This window comes from Ornithorhynchus anatinus, chromosome 1 (assembly GCF_004115215.2).
Source record: "Ornithorhynchus anatinus isolate Pmale09 chromosome 1, mOrnAna1.pri.v4, whole genome shotgun sequence".
Lineage (NCBI taxonomy): Eukaryota > Metazoa > Chordata > Mammalia > Monotremata > Ornithorhynchidae > Ornithorhynchus > Ornithorhynchus anatinus.
This window is the reverse complement of record NC_041728.1, coordinates 19,403,127-19,429,120: the sequence shown is the minus strand read 5'-3', so window position 1 is coordinate 19,429,120 and position 25,994 is coordinate 19,403,127. Positions and strand designations below refer to the sequence as shown.

At 41.9% G+C, this 25,994-nt stretch overlaps 1 protein-coding gene across 5 annotated transcripts in view; it reads left to right on the top strand.

Moving 5' to 3' along the window:
• Window positions 1-25,994, top strand: part of XRCC4 (X-ray repair cross complementing 4) — a 245,006-nt gene that overhangs the window by 98,020 nt on the left and 120,992 nt on the right. The window lies entirely within an intron of this gene.

Below are 25,994 nucleotides of genomic sequence, written 5' to 3'. Positions count from 1 at the left end.
GTACTAAGCACTTGGAAGAGTACAATACAACAAGAGTTGGTAGACACATTCCCTGCCCATAATGAGTTCACACCCTAGAGGTTCAGCTCCTTCATCTTCTGCAGCTATTTCAGGCAGGACCTAAAAAGCGTTAGAGCTTGAAAGATGGCCTCATCCAAAAGGTTGGGCGGGGGGGGGAAGAGAAAGAGAGAAAGAAGGGAACATTGAAAGAAGGAAGAGAGGGGATGGGGAAATGGCAAAGATCCAAATCTCATACTTCTGTCCTTCAGAATCTTATGAAAATCTCTTTCATAAACTCTTCCTTAAAAGATTTTTAGGGAGAGAGGTTAGATATGTTAGTTTGTACAAGGATAAATACACATCCAGGAAGGCAGCAAATATACTTTCCCTCCAAAAGTACTCTCTGGTGCCTTAGTAGGAGATACACTACTAGTGATGATGCCCAAATCTACATCTCCAGCCTCAATCTCTTTCCCTCTCTGCTGTCTCTCACTTCCTCCTGCCTTAGACATCTCTACTTGGACTGGCCTCCTGTCACCTCAAGCTTATCCTGTCCAAAACTGAATTCCTTATCTTCCCACCTGAACCCTGTCCTCTCCCTGCCTTTCCCTTCACTGTAGGTGGCACCACCGTCCTTCCCGTCTCACAAGCCCACAACCTGTGTGTAATCTTTGACTCCCCTCCCTCATTCAATCCACATATTCAATCCATCACTAAATCCTGTGAGTTCCACCTTCACAGCCTTATTAAAATCTGCCTTTCCTCTCCATCTAAACTGCTACCAGGTTAATGCAGTCACTCATCCTATCCCACCTGGATTTCTGCATCAGCCTCCTCCCTGACCTCCCAGCCTCCTGTCTCTCCCGCTCCACTCCATACTTCATCCTGCTGTCCATATCATTTTTCTACAAAAGCTTTCAGGACATGTTTCCCCACTTCTCAGAACATTCCTGTGGTTGCCCATCCACCTCCTCATCAAACAAAAACTCCTCACCATTGGCTTTAAAGCACTCAATCACCTTGCCCACTCCTATTTCACCTCGCTTCTCTCCTACTACAATCCAGCCTGCACACTTTGGTCCTCTAATGCTAACCTTCTCACGGAACCTCGATCTCGTCTATCTCGCCGTCGACCCCTAGCCCACGTCCTACCTCTGGTCTGGAACACCCTTCCTCCTTAAATCTGACAGACAATTACTGTTCCTCATTTCAATGTCTTATTAAAGGTACTTTTCCTCCCAGAGGCCTTCCCTGACCCTCTTTTCCTCTTGTCCCACTCCTTTCTGCATCTCCCTGACTTACTCCCTTGGTTTCTTTCCTCCTCCCAGCTCCACAGTACATATCTGTAATTTACTTATGTTAAAGTCTGTCTCCTCCCCCCCTAGACTGTAAGCTTGTTGTGGGCAGGAAATGTATCTGTCTATTGTTGTAATGTATTCTCCCAAGTGCTTAGCATAGTGCTCTGCGCATAGTGCTCAATAAATACATACGAATGAATGAAAGAATGGGCTGATGGATGCCTAGACCACCCCAGTTTAGGATGGAGTATATTCCTAACTCTTGGTACTCTCATGATGCCATCCACTGTTGCCTTTTTAGCACTTGTGTATATTTTTTCATGAAGTTTCCGGGCCAAGGTTTGTCTGTCACTCCTGATGGGAGATGTCATGAACCCATCAAACATCTGGAAGTCTACATATGCCCGTTGCTTTACATTTTTATGTTTTCCTTAAAGGCAAAACCTTAATCCATGCTTTTCTCGTAATCACCCTAAGAACACCGTTTAGACTGTGAGCCCGTTGTTGGGCAGGGATTGTCTCTATCTGTTGCCAAATTATACATTCCAAGCACTTAGTACAGTGCTCTGCACATAGTAAGTGCTCAATAAATATGATTAAATAAACCTAGAACTAGATCTAGGTGGGCACAAAATGAGATCTGGTATTATGCAAATGCACTTGGATTATTTCATTCTATTTGCTTTTGGCTTATTTCTCTTCTTAAATTGTAAGTTTTTCTTCATCTTTCTTTACTAGCCTCAGCTCACCTATGTCTAAGAGGACATCAACCTTTAACCCTAAATCTAATGAAAGGTGGTTCCTCCCATGTTAAGAAAGATGTTTTATCCCTATCACAGGGCTGCAATGTTAATTGTCTCCAAAGTATTTTAACTAGTGACATGATAACTCTTTTGTAGCCTATCTGCTAAAGCCTGTTGATTCTAGAGGGAAGATTTCTGTGGTCTTCACTGAATTTTCCTTATGCTCCCTGCAGCCTTGTCAGGACACCAGCACTAAGCAAATTGAGTGTTCATTCATTCAATCTTATTTATTGAGTGCTTACTGTGTGCAGAGCACTGTACTAAGCACTTGGGAGAGTACAGTGTAAAGAGTTGGTGGACATGTTCCCTGACCACAATGAGTTTACATCCCGGTAGCCACTGTATTTCCGTTACTGGCAATTTAGTTTTGTAATTGCTGAACCTGCAGAAATAGCGAGGCTGGGACTTGAGGAGAAGCCTTCACGTCATTTAGTGAGACTAATTTCCAACAGCTAATTCTTTGTGGTTTGTGTAAAATGATTTTGAAAAAACTACTGTAATAACTTTTTCCTCTTTCACTAATGGTGATGAAACACCCGTGCATCAGCATTCCCCACGGTGGTCCCCAAGAAGAGCTTAACAAAACTAATTTTGTTGAAATTAATGTATTCTTTTCAAGGGACACTCTTAGCACACTTTTCAGTGGAACAGTAGCAATTTATTGATACCGCATCCTAAACCGAGTTACTAAATTAATCCCAACCCAATTAAAAGGGGCATCACAACTAGCTCACTTTGTCATTTGTGCTGGACATTGAGGAAATGCATCAAATTGATTAAGGCTGTGGTCTGAACAGGGCTTTGGAATCCTCTGTGGGAATAATAAGCCCAGGAAGCTGACTGTTCCTGCTATGCATCTCTTTGGGTTTCTTTTGCATTAGTTGAATGTCATTCAGATGGTAATTAGTTCCCCTTGTCATGGAATCCCCTTCCCTAATTGCATATGACTCAGTGATGCACAGATAGACAAAGAAGCAGAAAACTGGAAATATGGGCCAACGGGTTCTTTGAAGAAGCACAGGCATCAATGCAGCTTATGAGACTCAATTCCAAACCAAAAGTCTGCAGAATAATTTTAGAGAAAAGACCTCAGGTTTTCCTCCAAAATCTATCAATTTGGAAGATTCAAGCAAGAATGTTTTGGGTTTGTTTGGGTTTTTTTTTTAACGTTTTCGGTTGACCACCCAAGTCTGTGAAACTTGAGTAAACCCAGCTGTCCCATATAACTTCCCGAGCACTTTCATTAGCATCACCGGCCTGCCATACTTAATGTCAAATGGTAAGGCAGAATTTCAAACAGTGCAATCCTGGAATGCAATTAGTCTACCGGCATCAAAGTGGGATACTCTTCGCAAGAGCACTTCACTGGGTGGGTTTTAGCAGGAGAATGTCTGGCGAGCTGGTTTGTGGCTCCAGCACTTAATCCAGTGCTCTGCACACAGTAAGTGCTCAATAAATACGATTGATTGATCGATTGGCACCGAAGGTGAAGGAAACTCAGGCTTCATTTCAAAGATAGAATGAGCCACCATCTCAAGTCATGCCACCAAGTAGCGGATAGGTTGGTGATCACCGAGGAAGTTGAAGAGCGGCCTGGTAGTCCGGCCTGCCGTGGTCAAGGATGGAATAGCTGTTTAAGGATGAGAGGCTTCAGGAAGATGATAGTTCGGAGAGACTGAAATGGAAAATAGCCTCCAAGTCCCACAAGTGGCACATTAACCAGCACTAGAAAGGATGATCTTCACTGATGCTGGATGCGGACAGGATTAGGATTCCTCAGTTTTCTCAGATACACCAGCACACCCATCTTTCGTGAACTCTGGACAGCTATTTGTAGGCACTCTCCATTTAGTCTTCACTCATTTTCCCCCTGTGGTGTGCCAACATTGCCTCATAATAATAAGAAGAATTATGGTATTTGTTAAGCACTTACTATGTGCTAAGCACTGTTCTAAGCACAGGAATAGATACAGGGTAATCAGGTTGTCCCAGGTGGGGCTTACACTTTTTCCCCATTTTACAGGTGAGGTCATTGAGGCACAGAGAAGTAACATGACTTGCCCAAGGTCACACAGCAGAGGAGTGGCGGAGGCAGGATTAGAACTCACGTCCTCTGACTCCCAAACCCGCGGTCTTTCCACTAAGCCACACTTCTAACCTGATTAAAGGGTTTGGCAAATGAGAACTGTGGCGGCTACTCAGCCATTTGGTTGCCTAGACTGTCTCACTACCATGTTAAGATTCCTACTGATCTAGCAAATTGAAAGAAAGCTGAAGGCTTGTGTGGGAAGGGAATATGTCTATCAGCTTTACCATACTCTCCGAAGTGTTTAGTGCTGTGCTCTGCACACAGTAAGGGCTCAGTAAATAGCAGTGATTGATTAAGCTGGTGTTCTGTATCCCTGAAGGAATGAAGTAAAGATTCTATTAAAGTTACTTTGCCCAGGCATGTTTCATTTTTAGACTAAGAGCCTTTTTTCACTCTGTTCAGGGTTGAGGGCAGGGAGGTGTCTTTTACTTTGTAATGTGCATTCATTCAATCGCATTTAATTCGATCACATTTATCGAGGCTTACTGTGTGCAGAGCACTGTATTGAGTGCTTGGGAGAGTACAATATAACAATAAACAGACCCATTTCCTAACCACAATGAGTTTACAGTCTGTGGCAGGGGGAGATAGACATTAATAAAAATAAATAAACTACAGCTACGTACCTAAGGGCTGTTGGACCAGGGGAGGGGATGAATAAAGGGGATGAATAAAGTCAGGATGATGCACAAGGGAGTGGGAGAAGAGGAAAGGGGCACTTTGGGAAGGCTTCCCTGAATGTGTTCTCCCATGGGCATATTCCAGTGCTGTGCATCCAGTAGGGACTCAAATACTAATGAATGAATAAATTATCTTCCCTGCTTTTGACTTCTTTGCCCCTGACTCTCCGAATATTGGCAATTTCACTATTTATTGCTGCCATGTCCATTAAAGAATGGGCCTGGGAGAAAAATGAGGTGAAACTCCAATCCATCACTTTTGCTACTTTATTAACAACACTAGTAGGAAATCTGGCATATTAGGAAGTTGAAAATATTAAGGAAAATGCTTTTTTGGAAAAATATTTGGATTGCATTAATCTGTGTTATTCCAGGCCCCCACAATAAAGAGTTGATTGTATTTTCTTTTGTGGATCTAAGATTGTATGACTATAGGGAGTGTGTTTCAAATTAAATGGAACTTACTACATTTCCTTAAGAATGAGCTTCCTTCCTAAGAAGAGGTATTTCATAGCTGTCCCTATTGGAATGAATTTATTTGTGCAGATCAAATGATGTAGGTTTGAAAATGCAGAGTATGATTTTTTCACTTTAAAACCATGGGGCAAAGTTCAATTCATCAAAATAAACAAAGTACATTTGTTTTTTAGCTAATGCATTATTGTACATCCCAATCTGTACAAAGACTGGGGAAATCAGATCAGGATGGGACTCTTCATATTGTTCATATCAGATGGATACCAGTTTCCCACACTGCTGACATTGGAAGACAGGCTATCTTCCGCCTAATATCAGTGCTGTGGAGGAATCGGCATGGATCTGAACTGCTCTTCCTATACTGAAGAAACCTCTGGGTCTGCCCTGGGTGAGATATACACAATCTAGATTCAGGCTTGTTATTGTATTATCCCTTGCCCGATATCAAGCCCAGAGGAAAGCCAAGTGAAATGTGGGTTACACATCCTTCCACTGGGAATGCGTGACTCCAATTTGGGCTGGTTCCCTTTTCTGAAGGCCCACTTTCTGGTAGGATGTGTGACCTAGATTGATAATTGACAATCCCACTCTGCTAATTTTTATCTAAGTATACAGCACTTTAGAGGAGCCTGCATCGAAATTAGGTCATGAATCCCACCTGAGAATGAGAGTGACTCTCTGCTGAGGGTGGGAGCCGGCTCGGCTCAACTTCATTTTAACAAGATAGCAAGACCACAGAGCTGCATCTTGTTATTGGGCACTCGGTGGTGGCCAGAATAGGATCCACGTGTCCTCTGGAGCTCATGACACATAGACATTTGAATAACCCACAGTTTTACCCAATGGATTCTGTGTCATGACTCACACTGGAAAATTATTTGAAGTTCTGAATTTGGAGAATTTATTTTGCCTCAGTCTAGGCATTATCTCATTCACATGGCTCTATATTTACTTTTCAATGAGAAAACCGAGAATACGATATTGAAGAAGCTTACCCCTCCTGCTATTTCATTTACAAGGGAGTGGGACCATCATAAGTGTCCAGTTTGGGAGTATCGGCTACAAGGGTGTATCAAGAAGCACTTTATAGTTTCCATTACATCGCTAGATAAAGGTCAGCACTTGAAGTAACTTTTCAAAGTTGGTTTGTGCCTATCTGACATTTAAGGCTTTGGGCATTTCAATTCTGCTTAAGAAAGTATCTGTCTAGTTTCACCCATCTGAAAGTGATCAATTGAGAGGTTGTTTCAAAATACTTATTTTACTGGAAGGCAGGATTTAATATGCTGTGGTGTTGGTTGTTGAAAGTATAAACGACATTCTGAATTAACGTAATTTTATCTGACAACATCACTAGCACTTCAGTGCTCCTTGCTTTAATTTCAAACATCTCTTCTGAAGGTACATTTTGCTGTTTGTACAACAATTCATAATCCCCACAGACTTTTTCCATGGGTCGGGAAGGAGGCTTGATATGTTTTTTTTCTTATGCTGTGAAATTCAAGGATTCAGTAGTTCATGTTGATTTTAATAATCCCCTAATAAATCTTCCTTTCTTCACTATAATTTAGTATCATTTCAAAAATTTCTTTGCAGAATAAATCAGATGAGGTCACAAAAATTCCAGTAGCAGCAATTTCACACTTTTCCAAAAAAAGCCCAAATTAATAAATAAAACCATTTCAGTGTGAATAGTATATTCAGTTTGGTAACAGAGGCACAAAAGCTCTCATTTCTTGCATAGATAGCATTTTTTTATCCTTTTGATGAATTAATAATTTTTAAGTTAAAGGAAATCCTGGTGAGATTGGGAATGAGCAAATAAGAAATGTTATTACTGGTTCAAGCCCGTGAGCCATCTGGCCCAGTAATCCGTCTCCAACAGGGACAATGGGATCCTTGGAGGAACTCTTTGTTAGCCTCCTCTTTGACATTAATTCTAATATTTAAAGGAGTACCAGCGAACATCCCTGACGTTTCCCCTCACCCATCACTTTCCTTCTAGCAACTCAGTAGTGAACTCTTGTCCTTGAATTTATCCAAAACCCTCTTGAACCTTCTGATATTTTCTGCCTATACAGCTTCCTGTGGTAATGAATTCCATATGCGTATCACCCGTCGGCGAAGGGCTTCCTTTCACCATTTTAAATCTACCACTCAAGCTTCAGGCGATCGTCCCAGCACTTTGGGGGGGGGGGGGTCACCTCACTGATGATGGGAGGGGAGGGGTTGGCCCATGAGCCCAGTGGAAGGAGAAGCTCGAGGCCCTTGTAAGATGTGGGAGTGAAACAATCCTCGAAGGGCATGTTCACCACTGCAGAGCTAACGGTCCTCGATTTCAAACCGCCACAACCTTCTACAAGTGTCATGAGCTTTCCTCGGGTGAAGGCAGGAGGAGAGAGTCTGGCCCAAATACTCGGAGGGGGGGCGTCCCTCACCCGCAGATGCCAGGGTCTCCGTGGAATGGGGACTCCGAGATATGTGGCTGCCAGGTTCTGTCCGTGCTCCATTCCTTTGGGGGGGGATGCTGCTTCATTCCCACAGTGGCCAGCATGAAGAGGGAGGCTGTACTAGACATTGGGGAGACGCCTGTGGACCCCACAGCCCTGATGATGTGGGCACTGCAGATGGAGGTCATTATGACTGAACAAATTAAGACATGAGGGAACCTAATGAGATTTTATCATTTACAATGTATCCGCCCCTGCTGTTAGTACAGTGCTTAGAACACAGCGATTAACAAGTACAGTTATTCTTTAGTAATGTGTGGGTGTGGGTGTGAAATTGTCACTTTAAAAATTAAAACAGTTCATATTATTTGGGAAAAGGACAAAGTTTTATATGGGAAGTGGAAAAGAAGCATATGAAGATGTTGTGATCACCCACAACATGTATTTGCCAGTTGGGTACAATGTGACATGGGACTCTTTCAGGTATTAGTATGTGGGATGCCGTTGCATGTCCCAAGTGGAGAAAACCGACGAGTGATTGTTTGTGTCAGGATGGAAGTGGCTTTTAGGAGAGGCCATTTCATAGGGTCAGGCCTCTGTCCATAGTGTGAGGGAGTAGATCTAAGGAGGAGTTCTAGGGGAGGGAAGGGAAAATAAGAAGAAGTATGGCTTAGGGGCAACAGTATAGGATTAGGAGTCAGAAAGCCCAATTTCTAGTTCCGGCTGTGCCACAGTGTGATACTTGAGGCCTTTCTGGGCCCCTGTTTTTTTGTCTGCAAAATAGGCATATGATCCCCTGTTCTTTTTCCCCGTTAGATTTTTGAATTTTGTTCTGGACAAGGACTGCACCCAGTGTGATTTTCTTATATATGCCCCAGTGTTTCACAGCACTTGACACAGAATAAGCATTTAATAAGCACCATCACTAACTTAACCTACATTACTGGAGGTACTCAGCCCTAAATCCTGGCCAGAAGAGACGGTGGAGTCATTTTAGGAGTGCCCAGATCCTGTAGGCCTCTGGTGGGTTCTAAAGCTCTCCAGTTCTTCCAGTACCATCAAGTTGGAGACCTCTACCTATTGTATTCCAGCACTTTTCTGAATCATTGGGATCATTGGGAATTAGCCTACAACTCCTTCCCTGGGGCTGGCAACATGAAGCATGTGGAGAAAGCTCTCCCTCCCACTCCTGCAGCTTCCCAGACCGAGGCATCTCCCTGGCACTTGGAGCTTCTCTTCCAGCCCCTAGAGCAGGCAGACACCAAGATCAGATCTATCATTTTTAATATTCCTCTTGAAAGTATTCTTAGGTAATAACCAAGGACAATTCCGGTTCAAACCACCTTTCCCTAGAGGTACTTTCTAGGGAACCCTCTGCACTTTCCTGTAGGCATCCCTGGACTCATATTCCTCTTTTCCTTTTCTCTTGGCTTGTCCCAGGTTCCAGTATTGCGTACCCCCTCTCCAAGTACTTTGGATAATAGGGTTTTTCCAGTGCCATTTCTCCCGCTCAGGGGCAGGAGCCTCATTCCTCCCGAGTCCTGGCTCTGGACCTTGAACCTTCACAGTGTCCAACCCCATTTGGGATCATTTCTGAGCATGTGGAGTGTTCACCTTCACAGTGTCCAACCCTGGGATCATCTCTGAACACTCCCTGAGCCTTTCCTTTCCGGGAGGCTTCAAGCTTCCCTATGTCCCGCTCTCCCAGGAACATAACTCCCCACCTCTCGGCTCAAAGAGGCCGAGGGTCTTCTTCCCCAAGTATCTGGCCTTCCTATTTCCTTCTCCATCCTTCCCTCTGATTGCTTATAAGGTAATTCCATATAAAGCATTAATGAGAGTTTTTTTATGGTATTTAAGCTCTTACTATGCGCCAGGCACGGTGCTAAGCACTGGGGTAGATATAAGCTAATCAGTTGCACAACAGTCGCTGTCTCACATGGGGCTCACAATCTTAGTCCTCATTTTACAGATGAGGAAACTGAGGCACCAAGAAGTTGAGTGACCTGCCCAAGGTCACAAACAGGCATGTGGCAGAGGCAGGATTAGAACCCATGCTCTGTCCATTAGACACTCTGCTTCTCAAAGAGGGACACTCTTCTAGTTGGAGTGAACCACCACACATTTCCAGGGAAGGAAGAAGAGGCTCTAAATGGTACTGGGTTTTTATGCCACTTAGCTGTGTGACTCTAGGCAAGTCACTTAACTTCTCTGTGCCTCAGTTACCTCTTCTGTAAAATGGGGATTAAGACTGTGAGCCTCACGTGGGACAACCTGATTATCCTGTATCTTCCCCAGCGCTTAGAACACTGCTCTGCACATAGTAAGCGCTTAAGAAATACCAACATTAATTGATTAATTAATTAATGATGGCACAGCTCTAAGAAAACACTAAACGTCTAATTTAGAAAGAAAGAGATCCATGCCAGTTTGCTTTTATTGCTACAAACACATCCAGCAAAAATCCTCTTCCTCAAACCTTATTCTGGTAATTGTCGATCTTTCTTTAGAAGGCTGTAACGATATCAAGTACCACTTGTGTATCGAATTGAAACTCCTGACCTAAGGATGATGTCCTTTCACCAAATGGTTTGCAGTTTTTGGAAACCGCACCCATAGCGTCTAAGGATAGGAGTTGCAGAGAGGGTATAGATCACTAGACTGCCGAATTGTACATTCCAAGCGCTTAGTACAGTGCTCTGCACATAGTAAGCACTCAATAAATACTATTGAATGAATGAACTAGACTGACTCTGAGGATTTTATGAGTCATTAGGAATGTTAGTCATCAATCAGTCATATTTACCAAGTTCTTACTGTGTGTAGGGCACTGTGCTAAGCACTTGGGAGACTACAATGCAACACTATAACAGACACATTACCTTCCCTCATCAGAATCAATGGATAAAAGACTTTAAGAATAGGGTTTTAGAGAATTCTAAGTTTGTGTTCATATGAAGAAATATTTTTTCTTCAGAAATCAATTTCATATCTGTTGATCCAGTTTGTAGTTTTTATGAGTATTTGTGGCTACTATGGCTACTTACTGTGTTTACTACTTCCATGGAATTTGAACTGACAAAATCAACTTCTGCTTTCATATAGCATCATGACAATATTGTGTAACAATATTACCCAGTTTTGCCCCACCCATAGACGTCATGATTACGGTTGAACAGTTTCTCTGGAGATAATGATGGCAGTGTTCTAAAAAATTTCAATCAGATTCATTTAACAAATCAAGGATTGTAATGATTTCCAGACCCCAATTTTCAGGAACAATACATCCTTGGTGGGAAACCAAGTGATAGAATCATTCACTCCTAGGTTGGTTTGTTTTAACCCAGAAAAACCCAGACTTTTGCAAATTTTCTTTTAAACTTCTTCAATGCTATTTACTTACTATTCTGACTCAGGCAAACCTTTATTATCTTTATCATCAGTGTTATTATTATATTGAGTGTTTTTTCTAGGTGTCAAAGCACCTGGGGTAGATCCAGATTAATCAGGTAAACCTACAGTCCCTGTCCGACATGGGGCTCACAATCTAGGAGATCCACCTATTCACTTTGCTTCTGAAAAATCTACTGTTTTCAATATCAAAAGAAGCAGCATCATTCAAGAATCACAGAAAATTATTGGTCTCTATGTGGTGAATGAGAGAATTAAGGGTGATAAGTTCCTCCTCCAGACTGTAAGGTCACTGTGGGCAGAGATTGTGTCTACTGTTATATTGTACTCTCCTAATCTCTTATTCGTTCAATCATATTTATTGAACGCTTACTGTGTGCAGAGCACTGTACTAAGTGCTCGGAATGTACAATTTGGCAACAGAGATAATCTGCCCAACAACGGGCTCACAGTCTAAAAGGGGAGACAGCAAAACAAAACAAGTAGTCAGGCATCAATACCATGAAAATAGATAAATAGAATCATAGATATATTCACGTCATTAATAAAATAGAGTAATAAATAATATATATGAATATATACAAGTGCTGTGGGGAGGGGAAGGGGGTAGAGCAGAAGGAAAGAGTAGGGGGAATGGGGAGGGGAGGAGGGGCAGAGGGAAAGGGAGGGCTCAGTCTGGGAAGGCCTCCTGGAGGAGGTGAGCTCTCGGTAGGGCTTTGAAGAGGGGAAGAGAGTTAGTTGGGCAGATGTGAGGAGGGAGGGCGTTCCAGGTCAGCGGTAGGACATGGGTCAGGGGTCGACGGCGGGACAGGCTCCAATGGGGGACCGCGAGGAGGTTAGCAGCAGAGGAGTGGAGTGTGCGGGCTGGGCTGTAGAAGGAGAGAAGGCAGGGGAGGTAGAAGAGGGCTAGGTGATGGAGAACTTTGAAGCCAATAGTGAGGAATTAGTACAGTGAGAAGCAGCGTGGCTCAGTGGAAAGAGCGCGGGCTTGGGAGTCAGAGATCATGGGTTCTAATCCCGGCTCTGCCACTAGTCAGCTGTGTGACCTTGGGCAAGTCACTTAACTTCTCTGTGCCTCAGTTACCTAATCTGTCAAATGGGGATTAAAAAAAAACCTGTAAACCCCACTTGGGACAACCTGATCACCTTGTATCCCCCAGCGCTTAGAACAGTGCTTTGCACATAGTAAGCGCTTAACAAATACCACAATTATTATTATTACAGTGCTCTGCACACAGTGAGCACTCAATATATATTATTGAATGAATGAATGAGTGAATGAATTGGGGTAGCAAGATACGAACCTTCCTCTACCTTATCCCAAGATGGATTAAAAGGAGTTATTGCTGTTCTTCGACATAGCTATAATTCAGATATACTTCTGGTGCTCTGTGGGACAGTGACTGTCTGATCTCACAACCTTGTAAGTGCTTACTAAATATTATGATGATGAATGTTAATAATAAATTAATAGTTAATATTATTAATAAATAAATGGAATGGGATCATTTTCAGCAATTAACAGAAAACTAGTTGAAAAATCACAAAGGATCTGTGGAAAACCCAAGACCTCAGCTTTCCCTCCTCTTTATCTGTGTACCTTTGTGTTTCCATTCTCCTTTTGGCTTTTTTCCCTGCTAGTTCTCAGGTTTCACCTGGACCTCCCTCCTCTGCATGCTCCCTTCCCCCCCAACCAACCCCAAATCCTTTTTCTTGGCTGTTCTTCACTCCATCTCACTTCTATTCATTTCACCCAGGTCTCTGGTTACAGAGCCTACATGTACCTTTCCATCCTCCTCTGTGCGGGCTCAGTAGATAACGAGACAGGGCCTAGCGGGTCATTGGGTATAAAATTTGGTTGCCGCAGTGAGTTTGGCCAAGCCCTCCATTCACGGTACTGTCTCTGCTCCCCCTGATGCTGTAAGCTATCTATCCAAAAAGACGGCAGCTGTGTAACAAGTCTGGAAAAGTTAAAATATTTCAGTTTCAGGTGGCAATTTGAGACTTAGTTGACAATATGACTCTGGAAACAGCCGTTTTTCTTATAAGAATTAGAAATGATTACTGCATGATCTAGTTACACAGTGCTCTGCTACAGTGCTCTGCACACAGTAAGTACTCAATAAATATTCATTCAATCATATTTACTGAGTGCTTACTGTGTGCAGAGCACTGTTCTAAGCACTTGGAAAGTACAATTCAGCAACAAATAGAGGTAATCCCTGCCCACAAAGGCTCACCGTCTTGAAGGATGATTTTTGAATCCCATGCTCCTGATGTCTAAGCCACTATGGTGCTAACGGTATATTGCTGCTTTTTGGTATTGCTTATATTCTAGTGACTTGGAAGATTTAATGCAGAGGTGTCTAGCGTTGGACACTGGAAGAATCTTATGTAAGTGTGGTTGGTCACACTGTTAAACCAAAAAAAAGGAATGGAATAGTCATGGTTAACCATTTACCGTCTCTGCCTATTGCTGAAACACACAAAAAATTCATTTCAACAATTTGTTTAGTGCCTTAAAAGAACTCTGCCTTATTTATATAATGAGTTCAATCAATCAATCGATGGAATTTTTTGAGCGCTTACTATGTGCAGAGCACTCTTCTAAGAGCTTGGGAGAGTACAGTACAGCAGCATTGTGGCTTAGTGTAAAGAGCATGGGTTTGGGAGTCAGGGGACATGAGTTCTAATCCTGGCTCCGCCATTTGTCTGCTGCGTGACCTTAGGCAAGAGACTTGATATCTCTGTCCCTCAATTACCTCACCTGTAAAATGGGGATTAAGACTGTGAGCTCCACATGGGACAACCTGATTACCTTGTATCTACCCCAGAGCTTAGAACAGTGCTTGGTACATAGTAAGTGCTTAACAAATACTAAAATTATTATTATTATTGTTAATTAGCATAAATGTTCCTTACCCATAATGAGCTTAAATTCTAGAGATCAGTGTAATTTCTTTCTAATTTGGTTCCCACAAAGCAGCTGGAGTGTTGAATTTTGATGAAACTTAAGAAAACTTACAGCCATTGCATGTAATGAATCAAAACTGGTCACATGAAACTACTACATCTGTAAGAATTAGTGGAGATTTAATCAATCAATTGTATTTATTGAGCACTTACTGTATATGTGTTACTACGCGTTTGGGAAAGTACAATACAGAAGGTAGAAAAGATCCTTATTTACAAAGAGCTAAAATTATGACATCTTCTAAGTTGTCAAGGAAGATACATTTTTTGATTTTTTGAATGAATTGATTCCATGGCAGGTACTTTAAAACCGATGTTATTAATGTATAACTTCATATATTAAACTAAATACGTTTGTTTTATCTCGTATGTAAGCAAATATGATGTTACATAAATGTATGTGTAACATGGCCATATTAATATATCTTTTGATAAATTAAAAAAAATCTTACCCTGCTATATCTTAAGGGAATTTTGCACCAAACATGAAATATCAGAACTCATTCCCGGCAGACAATGGTGCCATCAAGTCTGAGAGCTTTAAGTTTTGGTCATTTGGCAGTCATGGACATCAGGGGCGTTGTAGTGACCTGTCAGAAAATTACTGAAAAGTAAATTGCTTTTAGTTGCACACAAGTTTATTTTGAAATTTAAAATGAGTGACACTGTGCTAATTTTACGTTTCAAACAAATAAATGAAACAGGCCAACATCCATCTTAAGCTTTGTTATGAATACTTGGCAGAGGTAGGAAGATCGAATGCTCAATTTTACATTTTGTTGCGAGACCTGAGCTATCCAAAGGGATCGATCCATTTAGGGCATTATTTTCCTGAATTGGCTTAGATGAACTCTAGAATTAAATGTCATGATCTTTCCTGGATGCCCTCTCACTGAGACAGATGTAAACTGGGATTTGGGGGGAACTGAATCCAGAATCACTATATCTGTTTTGTGCCACTCTACTTCAACACCAAAAGTATGACTGAAGTTCTGCCCAACTCATAATTCTTTTAGTTAGCTAATATTTTGGGAATGTGGCAGAATTGCTTTGTGAAAATGAGAGCTGATTGACATTATCTCTTAAATATCTTCGAATAAGGATATTTAGAATTCTGTTTTTAAAACTTTCTGAAACTGAACCATTCATCAGTGATAATAATAATAATAACTGTGGTATTTGTTAAGCGCTTACCATGTGCCAGACACTGTGCTAAGCTCTGGGGTAGATTGGAATCAGGTTGGATACAGTCCCTGTCCCACATGGGGCCCACAGTCTTAATCTCTATTTGTTAAAGATGAGGAAACTGAGGCACAGAGAAGTTAAGTGACTTGTCCAGCAGACAAGTGGCAGTGTTGGAATTAGAACCGAGGTCCTTCAGACTCCCGGGCCTGTGCTCTATTCACTAGGCCATGGACACTTTAGTGAATGACTCATCTGATGAGGTCTGCACACACTTCTCCAGATAATAATAATAACAGTGATGTTGGTATTTGTTAAATGCTTACTATGTGCCGAGTGCTGTTCCAAGTGCTGGGGTAAATACAAGGTAATCAGGTTGTCCCACGTGAGGCTCAAGTCTTAATCCCCATTTTACAAATGAGGTAACTGAAGCACCAAGAAGTAAAGTGACTTGCCCAAAATCACACAGCTGACAGGTGTCGGAGCTGGGATTCGAACCCATGACCTCTAACTCCAAAGCCCGTGTTCTTTTCACTGAGCCATGTTGCTTCTCTAAGCAGGCATGGTAAGGAGTGGGGAGTAGGGAAGAGAGTTTAGAAGTGGAAGCGGATGTATTTCCACGCAGCTGGGCTCATCACTGGCTCCAAGCCCGCTGCAGAGACAGTGAGCAGCCCTCACATTTGCCATACCTCACAGCTGTGGGATGTAGTGAGGCCCAGGGTGCCAGCCAATCGATCAGTAAATCGATCATTGGTATTTATTGAGTGCTTACTATGTACAGAGCACTGTACTAAGCACTTGAGAGAATACAGTACAGCAGAATTAGCAAGACACAGGTTCCCTGCCCAAAACGAGATTAAGGTCTAGAAGGAGCTAGATTTTGCCCATTTTTGGATTTGTAGATTTGGCTTTTTAGATTTGGCTTTGTAGGATCCTTTTCTTCAAGATGTACCCCAAGGCACCAAACATTTTATCAACTTATGGACCTCTAAGGCAGGGAAAGTCCACTCCTCGAAGACCTTAGAGCTCTTATTCTTTTGAAGGTAGCTCTTCCTGACAGTGAGGTCCTATCATGCATGTGAGTGTGGGTCTGAGAATCAGTCAGTCACTGGTATTTATTGGGTACTTACTGTGTGCTGAACACTGTACTAGGTGCCTGGGAGAAGGCATCTCTTGTTGCATCCCCAAACGTGGCAATATAGAATAGGTTGAAGAGGATCTGCTTCACTCCAATAGTGTCCGGGAGGATATCAGCAACCTCGTTTCCACCAATCATTCCTTTGTGGAATCTCGGTGACTTTCCAAGGCAGCCAAATTTCATTAGTGACTTGATTTCCCCGATCTACTGAGTTGGTGTCAAATGGTTTCGTAAGGTTGTTCAATGTGGTATAGAGCCTTGACATTGCCTTCAAGATTGCCCATTTATTTTCCCTATCGTGCATATCAGTCATCTTCACCCTCTACCCACCGCCTCACACTCTATTTTTCCCAAGCTCACCTTTTAACTGTACCTCACTTTCAACACTTCTTCTTTCAACTCCTTGCCTACATCATTCTTCCACCTGCAAATTCCCTTACCTACCTTTCAAATATGCCAGGTCAAGGCATCCCTATCTTCAAAGCACTCAGAGAATCCCTCCCCAACACCATTTTTAGCACTTATGCTTTTGTACCCATCTCAGCACTCATGTGTATATATCCATATTCAGTTGTTGAATATTCTTTTTTTTATATTAAGCACTTACCATGTTCCAGGCTCTGTGCTAAGTGCTGGAGCAGGTACTAGATAATCAAGTTGGACACAGTCCTTGTCCCACATGGGGCTCACCTGTTAAGTCAAAGGGAGGAGGATTTAATCTCCATTTTACAGATGAGGAAACCAAAGCCCAGAGAAGTTGTGACTTGCCCAAGATTATACTGCTTAAAAGTGACAGAGGCAGGATTAGAACCCAGGTCCTCCGATGCCCAGGCCCATGTATTTTCTACTAGGCCATGCTGCTTCCACTTATTATTAGTTACCTGATATAGATCTACTCTGTTGTATCCTTGCTGTCCTACTTGCTCACACTGTTGGTAGATAAACATCTGCTCATCTAAAACTCTATGGATCCACTACCAGAACGATTGCAGATGGAGAGCGGGGCATTCTGGGACAGATAAACCCATGGTATCGCTGTGGGTCAGAAACGACTCAACGGCATAAGTCAAGACGAGATCACATTAGATTGTAACCCCTTAGAAGACAGAGGCTGTGGTTTTTTGTTTCTGGTGTTCTCTCCCAGGCATGTAGTAGAGTGTTTGGCACACAGTAGGAGCTCAGTAAGTACTACTGGTTGATTTATTTGCTCTTTGCATCTTTTCTGCCTCTGTCATGCTGCAAAGGTCACACCTGTTGTATGGTGCTTTATTTTTAAACCACACTGTGATTCAAATGGTGTACAATTGACTCGATTCTTCAACTGTCTGTTCTGGAGGACTCCAGTTAGAAATTTACCTGTAATGGAAAGCAGATTGCTCTACAGTTTTCACTTTCAACTCTTTCTCCTTTCTTCCCTAAAGTAGTGATTGTTGCCGCATCTTTGAAGGATTTTAGCATTTCCTCAATGTTCCATATGTTGAGGAAAAGTTCATGCACACATCTGGAGATTTGATGTCTTTGCGCTTCATGCTGCCTCTCTGGCCCATCCTCCCTATTTCCTGCTCCTTCCTTTCTAAACAAAGTGACAGTGAAGGGAAGAAAAAACCCCTCAAAACCTTCTTGACTTCCAAGAGAAAAGTCCTCAAAAAAAGAAGTTGCAATTGCTCAGAACTAAAACGCCACATTATTTGAAAGTGTAAGAAAAGAGATCATAGTCTTAGAGTGACTGTTTTCCAAGGTATAATGTGAAGATCTTCAGGAAACATTTCAAGGATCTTTAATTGGAGACAGTTGGGCCAAAAAATGAAACTGTTGAAATTGAGTTTTTTTATTAGCAGGTGTGAGGAATGCCTATTAATTATCAATCCCCTGCCCTGGATCGCCTCCGCAGTCTGCCTTCTGCATTCACACTGCAGGGAGCTGTTGGTGAGAATCCAGGCACCAGGATGACTTGGATCCACGTGTGATCATCCTCATTTGCTGTAACTCTGCCCTTTTGCCACCCCCCCCCCCCCCAGCAACATTACTTCTCCTCCCTCGAAGATGCACCCAGCCCCCACCCATGATTCCGGACCTTAAACTTCCTCCTGAAACCTGCAGTGCCTCCACTTCTCTCTCTCGTCCCGATGACTCACCAAATCTTTTGTTGACAAATCGGAAACCGTCAGGCAGGATCTCCCCTAAGTCTCCCGCCCCACCTCCACAGCCACTATGTCATCCTTCTCCACTTCTCTCTCAAGAGGAGCTGTCCCATTTGCTTTTGAAATCCACCCCTTCACCTGAGCCCCCAACTTCATCCCATCACATCTTATAAAAAAACATTTGTGCTCACTTCTCTGCTGGCTGCTCACTCTCTGATGGGTCATTCCCCTCAGTCTACAAGCACACCTACAAACTCCTTTATCCTTTGAAAGATCTTCTCAGGAGTTGACGTCACCATTCAGCGACTGCTCCTTCTCTTTCCTCCCAAACCCGTCCAAAGTCCTCTGATGGGTCGAATGACTGGTTTCCACCATCTCTACTCTCCTGAGACTGCTTTCTTCAAGGTCTCCAGTGACTTCCTCCTCATCAAATCTGGTAGGCTCTATTTTATCCCAAAGTTTTTTGACTTCTCAGCCTCCTCCAAAGAGAGTGGGTCCATTTCTTCGAAAAGCGCTGTCTGACCTGGACTGTGCTGACACAGAGGTATCCTGTTTCTTTGCTTACCTTTCTAGCCAGTCCTCCTCAGTCTTTTTTGTGAGATCCTCCCCTTCCTCCACAGCCCCTAACTTTAGGTGTCACTGAAGGCTCTGTTCTGGAGTCTCTTCTCTTCTGATTTTACACCCGCTTCCTTGGAGAGTTCATCCATTCAGACAGCTTCAACCAACACTTCCACAGGAGCGACTTCCAAATCTACCTCACCTACCCTGGCCGCTCTCCTGCGCTGCAGTCTCACGTTTCTTCCTGAGTCTCTCTCTACATGGATGTCCCACTAGCACTTCACATTCATTGTGTCCAAACCTGAACTACTCTTCGGCCCCAAACAAATCATCCCTTCCACCTACCTTTTCCATCACAGTTGGCATTGCCATGATCGTCACCGTCTCCGAAGCCCACAACCTAGGCCTTATCCTTGGTTCGTATATCTCATTCAACCCCATGTTCAGTCTTCCACTAAATATGACGCATCCTGTAAGTTTGTCCTTTTTTATGGTATTTGTTAAGGGCTTGCTATGTGCCAGGCACATAAGCACCCTTAAACAAAAATAATACTTTAGAAAGAATATCAGATATGAATTTAGGGGGAGGAGGTAGGGTTATGCAAATTTTACCAAAGTGCCCAGGTTTTTATGCCCAACACATATGTGTGTGTGTGTATATATATAATTGATAAACTTTGGCATACCTATTCTATATTTTCTAGTTTACCTTAATCACATTTTAACATAAAGCACTGTCTTAAATTCTCTATCGTTTGATTACATATTTTCTGAACCACAGGTTTTTTTTTTTTTCACTTTTATTCCATGAATCTAGAGAAACTAGTCCATGAAGCTTGTATTTGGTTGATATTTTGTAAATTGTAGAAGTGTGCTTTTAGGTATCACTTTGTAAGCTGTCAGTATTTTGTCACAAGGAAATACTGTAGTTGGAAATGTGAGATTAGTACTCTTATAAACATAGCACCCTTATCTCTCATAAGGGAGTCCTTATCAGGCTCCTTTCTCAAATGTAGCCACCTTAGGAGATAAATCTTACTGGTGGTTTCAACTCAGATAACAGTGTTTCTATTGTGGGTAAGTGTCTTTGTAGCGCATTTTAGGAGTTCGTTAAATAAACAACATGATAGCTCATTAAACTGATTTATATTCAGGAAGAAATAGGTATCTCCAACCCCAATTAATATATGTAAAGTTATATAAATTCAAAATCCAGACATTTGATTCTGGAATGCCGTATTAGTACCAGTAATAGTTTACAGGTACTTTGTCTTTCTATCATGGTGCATGAACTCTTAATTTTCTTAATTTTAGTATAGGATCATTATCAAGATAAATATGAGATGTTAATGTTTTAGGACTTTAGGAAGTTGTGGTCCTTGGATTTGTCTTTTCTTCCCAAAGGATCCCTTTGCTTTTATTGGGGACTTGTTCCCTCATAATATACAGTGTCTATGTAAATTTAAAATGTCTCTTGAAATCAGTTAACTGAGAAGCACTCTTTAAAATCCTGGGCAATTTATACATTTGATCCTAATTTCTGAATGACTTTCTAACAAGTTCCTATTCAAACACAACTCGTGAATTTTGAACCATGTAACTTAGGAAAGTGAAGTAAAATTTTAAAGATCTTCTTGCAGAAAGAAATTGAGCCGAAATCTTTCAAAGGGATTGAAGTATTGATATGTCATTGTTTGAAATTCACTTTGGAATTCCACCATTTAAAGTATTGCCACTTTCAGGGTTTATGTTCTTGAAGAACCCTAAGTTCCTACACCGATGTGCAATGGTTCCTTCCAACACCACTTCACATAACTAAACAGAAGCACATTGCCCAAAGAATCATCTCTAATCCAAAAGTTTTATACAGAAGTTCAGTGGAATCTGCATTTCATATTTCATATTCTATTTTAAAAATAGAGATGTCCCCTCCATAGCTTTCATTATCAGGGTTTATTGTAATGTTTGTAATTCTGAACCAAGGAACAGAGTGATGTGGAAAATAATAACGTTTTTAATTTGTGATTTAAGGTAAAGCAGAGAGATTGCATTTCCATTTATTTTTGCTATATATCTTTACAGTTGTTCTGCTGTGATCAAATGTATAGTAAGAATTCCTTCCCCAGTTTGCCTGCCGTAGCATCTAAGTGATGAAAAACCATTTCCATTCCGCAAATGTCCATCTTTGTTAAAGCTGTCGGGTAACTGTGATAATGAGAGGATTCGGTGTCACTGTGTGGGTTTAGGTTTTACTGATAATGCAATCTGACTTCTAAAAATAAAATAAGCTTAGCCTGTCATCTGCTCTGTTTAGCCTTAAAAAGTGATTTTGTAAAAGCTAAGGAGAAATTTGCCAAGTTCTTTCCATCTGTGTTGCTGACATTCAGAGGTGTGAAATTTTCGTCTAGCAGGCAAAATCAGTTTAACCAATTTTTTGAAGTTTTAGCGGATTAGCGATTTAGCGGAATTTTAGATACAGTTATATTTTTCTCGGACAAACTTCCCCCTTTCTTCCTTTTTGCTGTTTTTCCCCACTATGTAAGAAGTTCAGGTTAGAGCTCTTATGATCATTTGACTGTAGTTTCCAGGAGTGCAGCTAAATTAATTAGCTAATTAAATTAAATTTTAGTAATCAAATCAATTCTCCTCTTGAAACATTTCACTAAATAAATATTGGTAAGCGTTTATTTTGAATTGTGTATTTTAAGGACCACTTGGAATGTGTGCAGGTAGGCAAAAATTAGAAATATTAGGGCTATATGCTGTAAGTATTTGCAGTAAAATCAGTATTCGCCTTTCCAGCTCCATAACCCTCGTACCTCTCCCCTGGACAAAGAGAAAACAAATCAGTAGACCAAGATGAACAGACAGTGTGACTTGTGGTGATTAAAAGAAAATAAAATGCTATGTTTTCTTTCAAGCTATAGCAATGATAACAAATGCTTCCTTGATTGAAACCTTGTTTCCAGCATGTAAAATTTGTCAGCAAATTCTGAAGAAGAAAAATACCTATTGTTTTCCTTTAAACTGAAGGAAAGGGAATGTTAATAAATGTTGTTACAACCCAGCCAAATGGTCCTTTTGAGGCCTGGCAGGGATTCTGAAATGTTAAGCAAGAACTCTTTTACTCAAGGTTTTCTTTCAGAAGAGTTTAAACAAACTAACAAACATAAATCAGCCTTAAAATCCTACTCCACAGAGCTAAAACCTCAAATGGTCACAAGCTCTTAGGAAGTCCTTTGACATCATTTGAAAATACTGTGCACAATGGCATTGTGGGGAGTCCACTTGGTTAGTGCTTAACTTGAATTGTAAAATGGCAAACGGTCACTGGAATCAGAGTAACTGTAGAGGCTCCTAATAAAGGGAAATATTTCCCCCAATGTATGGGAGCTAGGACTCGCAATGCTTTTTGCCTCCCGTATCTTACTGATCAATTTGAAAAGGCACTCAAACTTCATCCAAAGGCTATTAATGAGGAAAATAGTTTAGGGTAAATTTGGAAAAATATGAGTTTAGGGATGATACGTACAAACGTGAATGGATTCTATTTAACAACATTTAATTTTTGAAGAGTTCTTCTTAAAAGAATCTTTGTAAAATTCTTAAAAAAAAAAAACCCTAAGGATTTCATTTTAGCATACTGATTATGGAGCTGTAAAACCAAGAATCTTCCTTTCCTATATAATCTGCTCTTCAGACTTTTCTTTTCTCCCAACTACACAAACATATTTGAGCTGTTTAGATAAGAGCAAACTGTGGAAGCCGGTGAGAGCAACTCTTGGTAAAGGGCCTTTTGCTCAAAAGTAATTTCACTTCATAATTTGTAGTAATGTTAGACTTGAATAAGGCTTCTGGCCCAGGAAATTGAAATTGGGGGCATTTTGCTACATATCTCCAATTTAGAAGGGAAATGAGCCATTCTGTATTTTGGGTTATTAACGGAAGCCAATGATTTAGGAATTCCATCGAGGATCCAGTTGTGAGGTCTGTGTAGGTCCGACACGGCTGAACCGGAGTCCCGGATACCATCAGAAAATACTAACGCGGAGGTTCACAAGGCATTCTTTAAAGGGTCAAGACTGGCAGAGCCACACAGATGATCCGATTACCTGAAGTCGGATTCTGTGTGTTTCCGCCGTGCAGCTGCCTGAGGACTAGTTTGGGGAGATAGCTAAAGGCCCGATAACCCCCAATTAACTTGTTGGAGCTCTCTTTCTACCCCAGGTATGACCTAGGCCAAGAAAAATCCTGCAGGAAGTTCTCTTCTGACTGAGTTCAGGGGAGCCCACTGACCGACAGCGCATTCCATAGCAAGGTCAAAACTGCATGACTGCCCTTTCCTACCTTGTCTCCCAGGAGAACTCAGCACTGGCACCAAAGACATTATTGTTAGAAGAATGAGTCACCTCCCAGAATGCTCCAGAATGCTCTGGGAAATGTAGGAAAAATCATCCCCGTGCATCATGAGGTTTATAGGTTGTGCTCCCTTCCCTACAAACTTCCTGCCAGTCATTTTAAGGCAAGTTGCTCCGGTCTTTCTCTCTATCAAGTAGTTTCCCTGCAGAATAATAATAATAATAATAATAATGTCCGTATTTGTTAAGTTCTTACTATGTGCAGAGCACTGCTGTAAGCGCTGGAGGAGATAGAGTAATCAGGTTGTCCCACGTGAGGCTCACAGTCTTCATCCCCATTTTACAGATGAGGTCACTGAGGCACAGAAAAGTGAAGTGACTTGCCCACAGTCACAAAGCTAAGTGGCATCAACCAATCAGTAGCATTTATTGAATGCCTAGGTGCATGGGTGAGTTGAATAGAATTAGTAGACCTGATCCCCACCTTAAGGAATCCACAATCTAGTGGGGGGAGACGGGCACTTAAATTACAGATGGGAGGAAGTATTGAGGATATAAAGTACGTAAAGTTGACGGGGTTGTGCATATTTAAGTGTTCAGGTGGTGTGGGGAGGGCTGAAGTGGTAATTGGGGGATATAAAGTTTGGAGATTAGACATTAATCGGGGATGGCCTCCTGAAGGAGCTGCGGTTTCAGAAGGGCTTTCAAGATGGGAGGGCTGTGATCTCTTGCTTACGACGGGAGCTCCAGGGATGGCGGGGAGAGTCGTGAGCGAGCGATCCGTAGTGGAAGAGACAAGGCATAGTGAGTGGGTTAGGCTAAGAAGAATGAAGAACACAGGCATAGGGAAGAGTCTGGATAAACTGGAACGAGAGAGGCATTATTGAGCATCCCTCAAAGCCTTAGTGGTCTTTAATTCTTGGTACAGCTATGAATAGTAAAGGAGTTAGCTATTTACGTTCATGTTGGGGAAATTATCCCGACCCACATTAATAATGAGCTTTGGGCTAAATGTATCTTTCTAACAAATATTAGGGCCACATTAAAGTAAGGAAATTACAGTGTTTGTGTAAACCAGCATGTTACAAATATATTAACATCTGCCAATATGGTTAATTACAGCCAACATAGACATAACTTGGGATTGTTAAAATGAAGTTAACATGCAAGCTCATTTTGGAATTCATTAATACATGGAGTCAGTCAGTGGTGTTGAGCAGTCACTCTGTGCAGAGCCCTGTATGAAGCGCTTGGAGAAGGACACTATTATAGGGTTAGTAGTCATGATCCCTGTCCACAAGGAGCACTCAGTCTAAAGATTTAATTGGCAACCTGTTATATACAAATGTATCGTTCTTCACAGTATTGAATATGCTGGAAACTGGACACTAAACAAAGGGAATACAAACAGAGGCCTGTGATCAGTTTACCTTCCTTCGCCCTGTTCTCTCAAAGAAATCAAGTTACTTAGCCCTGTTCTCTCAAAGAAATCAAGTTATGAGGCCCAGGGAAGGTGGATGTGAGTGTAGCTTGGCTGTGTCTCCTTCACAGTTGAGTATTTGGTGCAGCAGGTCTTTCTCAGACACTTGATTGCCAGAAGAGCAACCACTTTAGACCTTGTCTTGCCAATTCAATGATAAGAAGCAGTGTGGCCCAGTGGACAGAGACGGGTCTGGGAGTCGGAAGGACCTGGGTTATAATCCCGGCTCCACCACCTGTCTACTGTGCGGTCTTGGGCAAGCCACTTCACGGCTCTGGGCCTCAGTTGCCTTATCTGTAAAATGGGGATTAAGACTGGGATGCCCATGCGGGACGTAGATTGTGTCCAACCTGATTAACTTATATCTACCCCAGGACTTAGTACAATGCCTGGAACATAATAAGTGCTTAATCAATACCATTATTTTTATTCATCACACACTGTGTACTAAGCACTATGCTAAAAGCTGAGGCAGATAAAGAGTGAGAATGGACACAGTTCTTGTTTACATGAGGCTCATAATTCAATAAGGATGGAGAACAGATTCTTTTCCCATTTTACAGATGAGTAACTGGGTAATGGAAAAGTTGAATGTTTGAGAAGCAGCGGGGCATAGTGGAAAGAGGGCAGGCCTGGGAGTCAGAGGACCTGGGTTCTAATCCCAGTTCTGCCACTTGCCTGCTATGTCACCTTGGGCAAGTTACTGAACCTCTCTTTGCCTCCATTTCCTCTTCTGTAAAATGGGTATTGCATGTCTATTTTACCTCCTACTTAGACTGTGAGCTCCGTGGGAGATGAGAACGATGTATTGGAACACCCTCCCCTCTCAAATCCGACAGGTGATTACTCTCCTCCCTCAAAGCCTTTTTGAAGGCACATCTCCTCCAAGATGCCTTCGCAGATTAAACCCCACTTTTCCTCATCTCCCACTCCCTTCTGGGTCACCTGTCCCTTTG